Here is a 6,016-nt window from a genome sequence, read left to right as displayed (position 1 = left end):
GATAAATAATAATAATAATAATAATAATAAAAAGTAAGAGAAAAGTTTTGATGGGGTAGTGAATGTGGTAAATGATTGAAAATGTTGGAAAGTATAAATGATTGGGTTGGTGACCTAGGTTGCGACCTTCTGTTTGGGAGGGTGAAAGTGGATCAAGATTAATAAGGTGTGATTAAGAGGAAAATTTTTGGTGACTCGATTAGGTCGACCTTCTGCTTGGGGATGGTCTTAGGTACAACAAAATTGTGAAAACATACCCTACAAAAACGCTAAATAATGACTCGAATGTCGACTTTTTGGGCCGAAAACTAGGGCATAGCACTTAGGCACCATGAATTAATGCTAGCTCTACCATTTTTTCGATTTAAAAATTGATGAAAATAATGGCATATATTATTATTTTTATTCCATACTCGGATTCTAATAATCCTATCCGTTTGTCGAATTTACGATTTATCACAAATTCTCATTTTAGATAGCCTTTTTTGTCTGAAAGCTTTAGACAGGCCTTAAATGTGACCACTTTTATGATCAGACTTCAAATGATATAGACCGTTTGAAGTAAGACCACTAAAGATATATATACTTTTTTCATTCCAATGAATTCTATACGTTTGCTTTTATACACGTATATAAATGCTTGTTTTCTATTGTTCATATTTTTAATTAAATATTACTAAAAATTATAAAAATTTGATATATTCATAATATACTCGACAAGACAATTTAAACAAGATCTCACATGACTATCTTTTATATTATATATTAGAAGTTGTATCGAAAATTCTTTTCAAATGAATAGTGCCTAAAAACTATACAAAACATTCTACCAAAAAAAAAAAAACTATACAAAACAAACAAACGCTTTTGGTTATTTACACGTTTTGACGTAGATAGTTTCAAACTTTCAATGTGTTGTTGAGCTATATTAAGACGAAAAATATCATATTGCCGTAGTTTCCCATTGGAATAAATACTAGATATACCAAAGCGTCTTGCTTGTGACGTAGTATATTCGTCATAAGCTGAAGACGGATATTCCTCCTCTCACAATAAAGTAAGTGGGAGGGCAAGTGGCTAGGAAATGGAGCATCCATTAATAATGCCACTTGCTTTTTGTGAGAGGGGCACTATCCGTCTTTAGTTTATGACGGATAGTGCCTGTCTTCAATGAGAATTTGTGTAGATATACATACAATTCTTGTAGCAGCATTACGCAGAAATAAGATCGCAATTTCCACCCATCTACATCAGTCAATGTCTTCAATTAGTCAATCCCAAAGCCCTTAAGCAAGAGCCAAGCCGGTCCACTTTCCAATTTTAATATTCCCATTTTCCAAAAAAACAACCCCGTAACACGCATTATCTGTATTCTGTTGTACTTGAAACGTAAAATAATCCTCGTTTCCAAGAAACATCCATGAAATTTGTACGCGCCTACGTAATATTTTTTCATGCGGCGTATCGAAATCACTCACAATTTACTCCGTACTATATAAGTATATATACACATGCTGACATGCATTGTATCTCCATAATCTTCATCAAAAACTCACAAAACATCTTATTACTTACACTTGCAATACATAATTGTTAATTATCACAATAATCGTCGTTAATTTTTCGAGACTGGTTACTAACGGGTGAAATTATAACAAATCGTACCATCGACCAACAAAACTTTTCAAACGTTATTTCAAAAAACATTTCTTATACACGAGTACGTGTTGATTTGCTATTTTAGTCGAGTCTGAACATTATTTCTTGTTTACGGGTGTTGATCGATTTGCTATATCAAGCATGTTACATACAAACTTGGCTTGCATTGAGTTTTTACTAAGTGTTTCTGAAAACCTTAGTAAACCTAACAAAAGATGGCAAAAAGCTTTTACAAGCATCTATTGTTCTAGGGCTCTTCTTTCCCTTGCACCAAAAAATAAAACCCTTCTCAAAACTGTTTCTTATTCAATTCTTAACCTTGATCCACAAAAACCCTTCTCGAATGTCGATCAAACCACCGTCATCAAGATAATTAAGCAGAAAGACTTACAACAACTTCGCGACTATGGAGGAGTAGACTCCATAGCTTCGTCTCTGGAGACGAATCTTGAGAATGGTATTCATGGGGATGAGGACGATATAGAAAACCGACGTGAAGTCTTTGGTAAGAATACGTATAAGAAACCGCCTTCTCAAGGTATACTCCATTTCATATGGGAGGCATTTAAGGATTTCACTATTCTTATACTTTTACTTTGTGCTGCACTTTCTCTTGGTTTCGGGATTAAGCAAAAGGGACCGAAAGAAGGATGGTATGACGGAGGAAGTATATTTTTAGCCGTTTTTCTAGTCATTGTTGTTTCGTCTTTAAGTAATTATAGACAAAGCAGACAATTTGAGAAACTCTCAAAACAAGGTAATGACATAAATGTGGATGTTATAAGGAATGGAAGAAGGCAACAAGTTTCGATATATGGGATCGTTGTTGGTGACATTGTTTGTTTGAAGATTGGTGATCAAGTTCCAGCTGATGGGTTGTTCATTGATGGACATTCTTTGGAAATTGATGAATCTAGCATGACTGGTGAAAGTGATCATGTGGGTATTAATAAGGTTCAAAACCCGTTTTTGATATCGGGTACAAAGGTCGCCGATGGGTATGGACGGATGGTTGTTACCTCTGTAGGGATGAACACTACTTGGGGTGAGATGATGAGCACTGTGAGTAGCACCACCGATGAACAAACTCCGCTTCAATTGCGCCTCAATAAGCTTACTTCAGCTATAGGTAATGTTTGTTTAACATTTTCTTTTTGTGTCAAATGGGTTATTCGGATTGGGTTATGTTCGGGTTATTATGTATTGGTAATTTTGATGTGTCATTTTCATTACGTAGAAAGAATGCAAAAAAAAAAAAAAAAAAAAATTATACAATGAAAATTCGTTAATTTGTAACTTGAATTTCGAAAAAATAAAATATCGATAATAAGTTGAATTATACAATGAAAATTCGTTGATTTAGGTAAAAAAATTAAAGAAATTTCGTTACGATAAGAAAATATGTAAGTCATGGACTCTTTGGACTCGTAAATTCCTAACGTAGAAAGAATGCAAAAAAAAAAAAAAAACTATTTTCGAAAAAATAAAATATCGATAAGTTGAATTATACAACGTAAATTTCAAGTCATTACATAGCGTCCATTTGATTGTTGGTTGTGAATTTGTAACTTGAATTTTTGTATGCATTTTTTTTTTTTCAATTTTCAAATAAGTATAGTCTTAGGATCTTCGCTACCCCAAACAAAAAATTCTGGCTTCGCCCCTGGTCATAAGATGGGTTAAGAAGTCTAGCTAGTTTTCGATCATATTTTATCAGGTCTTCTGGTTTCGGTTCAGGTCAGTTTTTGATAAACTTAATTCTTTTGCAGGTAAAGTCGGGTTAGCAGTGGCATTCCTGGTGCTAGTGGTGTTACTAGTACGATATTTCACCGGAAACACATATGACGAAAATGGCAGAAGAGAATTCAATGGAAGCAAAACAAGTGTTAATGACATACTCAATGTGATTATCAGGATATTTGCTGCCGCGGTAACAATAGTTGTGGTCGCAATCCCGGAGGGTTTACCATTAGCCGTGACTCTCACGCTAGCTTACTCTATGAAGAGAATGATGGCTGACCAAGCCATGGTTCGGAAACTGTCAGCCTGTGAGACGATGGGGTCTGCAACTACCATTTGTACTGATAAAACAGGAACCCTTACATTGAACCAGATGAAGGTGACTAAGTTCTGGTTAGGCCTGAATCCTGTGGGACCGACCCCAGTCTCGGAAATTGGGCATGATCTGCTCACCTTGTTTCAGGAAGGAGTTGGGCTTAACACTACAGGTAGTGTGTACAAGCCTTCTGACAGCTTGGATTATGAGTTTTCCGGTAGTCCAACAGAAAAGGCGCTTCTTTCCTGGGCCGTGCTGGAAATGAACATGGATGTGCAGGAATTGACCAAGAGATGTACCATACTTCAAGTGGAAACCTTCAATTCCGAGAAGAAAAGAAGCGGGGTTTTGATTAAGAGCAAGGAAGACGATCAAGCGAATGTTCATTGGAAGGGTGCGGCTGAAATGATACTAGAATCATGCTCACATTACTACGATATATCAGGAAACCAAAAAGCGATCACTTCTGATCAAAAGATGGTTTTTGAGCAGATAATTCAAAGCATGGCGGCCAGCAGTCTTCGTTGCATTGCGTTCGCTCATAAACAAGTCGTCTTAGAGGAGGAAATTTCGGGAACTATCAGTGACACTGGCTTGACCTTACTAGGAATGGTGGGTATCAAGGATCCCTGTAGGCCCGGGGTAATGAAAGCCGTCCAAGAATGCCAAAATGCTGGTGTAAACATCAAGATGATCACGGGTGACAACGTGTTCACAGCACGAGCAATAGCGTTTGAATGTGGAATCCTGAAGGAGGGTCAGGATACCAAATATGCTGTCATTGAAGGTCCTGAGTTCCGAAACTACACCCATGAAGAACGAATGGAGAGAGTGGAAAAGATATGTGTCATGGCTAGATCATCCCCTTTTGACAAGCTCCTCATGGTTCAATGCCTCAAACAGAAAGGCCATGTGGTGGCGGTCACAGGAGATGGCACGAATGATGCACCAGCTCTCAAGGAGGCCGATATAGGGCTTTCAATGGGAATCCAAGGGACTGAAGTCGCAAAAGAAAGTTCAGACATTGTCATCTTAGACGATAACTTTGCTTCAGTAGCAACGGTTTTAGGATGGGGTAGATGCGTCTATAACAACATCCAGAAATTCATTCGATTCGGTGATCGTCGTCAATGTAGCCGCTTTAACCATCAACCGTAGCTAGCCGATCACGTATCATTTGGCGATGTCCCACGACGGTTATCCGGTGTTGTGGGTGAATCTCATCATGGACACTCTAGGCGCCCTGGCTCTAGCCACGGAAAAACCCACCAAGGAACTAATGCAGAAAAACCCAGTTGGAAGGTTCGAGCCACTAATCACCAACATCATGTGGAGAAACCTTATGGCTCAAGCCGCGTACCAAATAGCCATCCTCCTAACTTTACAGTTCAAGGGTGAAGCGATATTTGGTGTATCGGCTAAAGTGAAGGACACCTTGCTGTTCAACACCTTTGTGTTATGCCAGGTGTTCAACGAGTTTAATGCCCGGAAACTAGAGAAGAAGAACATCTTTGAGGGAATTACGAAGAATAAGCTGTTTATAGCTATCATTAGCGCGACTATAATACTCCAGGTGATTATGGTTGAATTTCTGAAGAAATTTGCAAACACTGAGAGGTTGAACTGGGGACAATGGGGTGCTTGTGTCGGGATTGCAGCCGTGTCCTGGCCGATTGGTTGGGTTGTCAAGAGTATACTAGTCCCGGAGAAATCGTTTTTCGGGTACATCAAGTGGGAGTATATATGCTTCTGGAAGAAAAATTAGGATGACTGAGGATTTAGTAGCATGCTTAAGATTCTTTGATTGTTGTTCTAACCCAAATTATTTATTGTTGACAGTTCATTATTTCTTTTATTTGTAAATATGGTTTTATTATATTAATAAGGGTGGTGCTCATTCATGTACGGGTTTTACTATTTTATGGACGTAAATGACTATATTACCCCTTTTATTTTTAATGATTTCATTTTTTACCCTTTTTTTAGTCTATCTCTTCTTCCCTTTTCTCACTCTAACTACCACCATCCAACCACCATCCGTCAGCCACCATCTACCACCCTCACCGCCGTCTCCCTTGCGCCACCGGTCGATTTTGACGACCTCCTCAGACCGACACAAATCCGCCTTCTAACAATGATCTTAATTCGGTATATTTCTTGTCAGAAAACATATGGTGTAATAGTGTTCAACGATGATCTTAATCCTTACGAATTAGGGTTTGTAATTGTAAGATTTACCTCCTCAGTCTCCTATGATTTTTCAATTGCACGGTTCTGACAATTGAGCAACGTGTGTGGTGT

The 6,016-nt window shown here is 38.0% G+C and overlaps 1 pseudogene; it reads left to right on the top strand.

The window, feature by feature from the left end:
* The first annotated feature begins 1,551 nt into the window (after positions 1-1,551).
* LOC141592564 (putative calcium-transporting ATPase 13, plasma membrane-type) lies at positions 1,552-5,578 on the top strand (annotated as a pseudogene).
* Positions 5,579-6,016: the final 438 nt, after the last annotated feature.

Source organism: Silene latifolia, chromosome 7, assembly GCF_048544455.1.
Source record: "Silene latifolia isolate original U9 population chromosome 7, ASM4854445v1, whole genome shotgun sequence".
NCBI lineage: Eukaryota > Viridiplantae > Streptophyta > Magnoliopsida > Caryophyllales > Caryophyllaceae > Silene > Silene latifolia.
The sequence above is the reverse complement of the archived record's forward strand: the minus strand, read 5'-3'. Positions and strand labels throughout refer to the sequence as shown.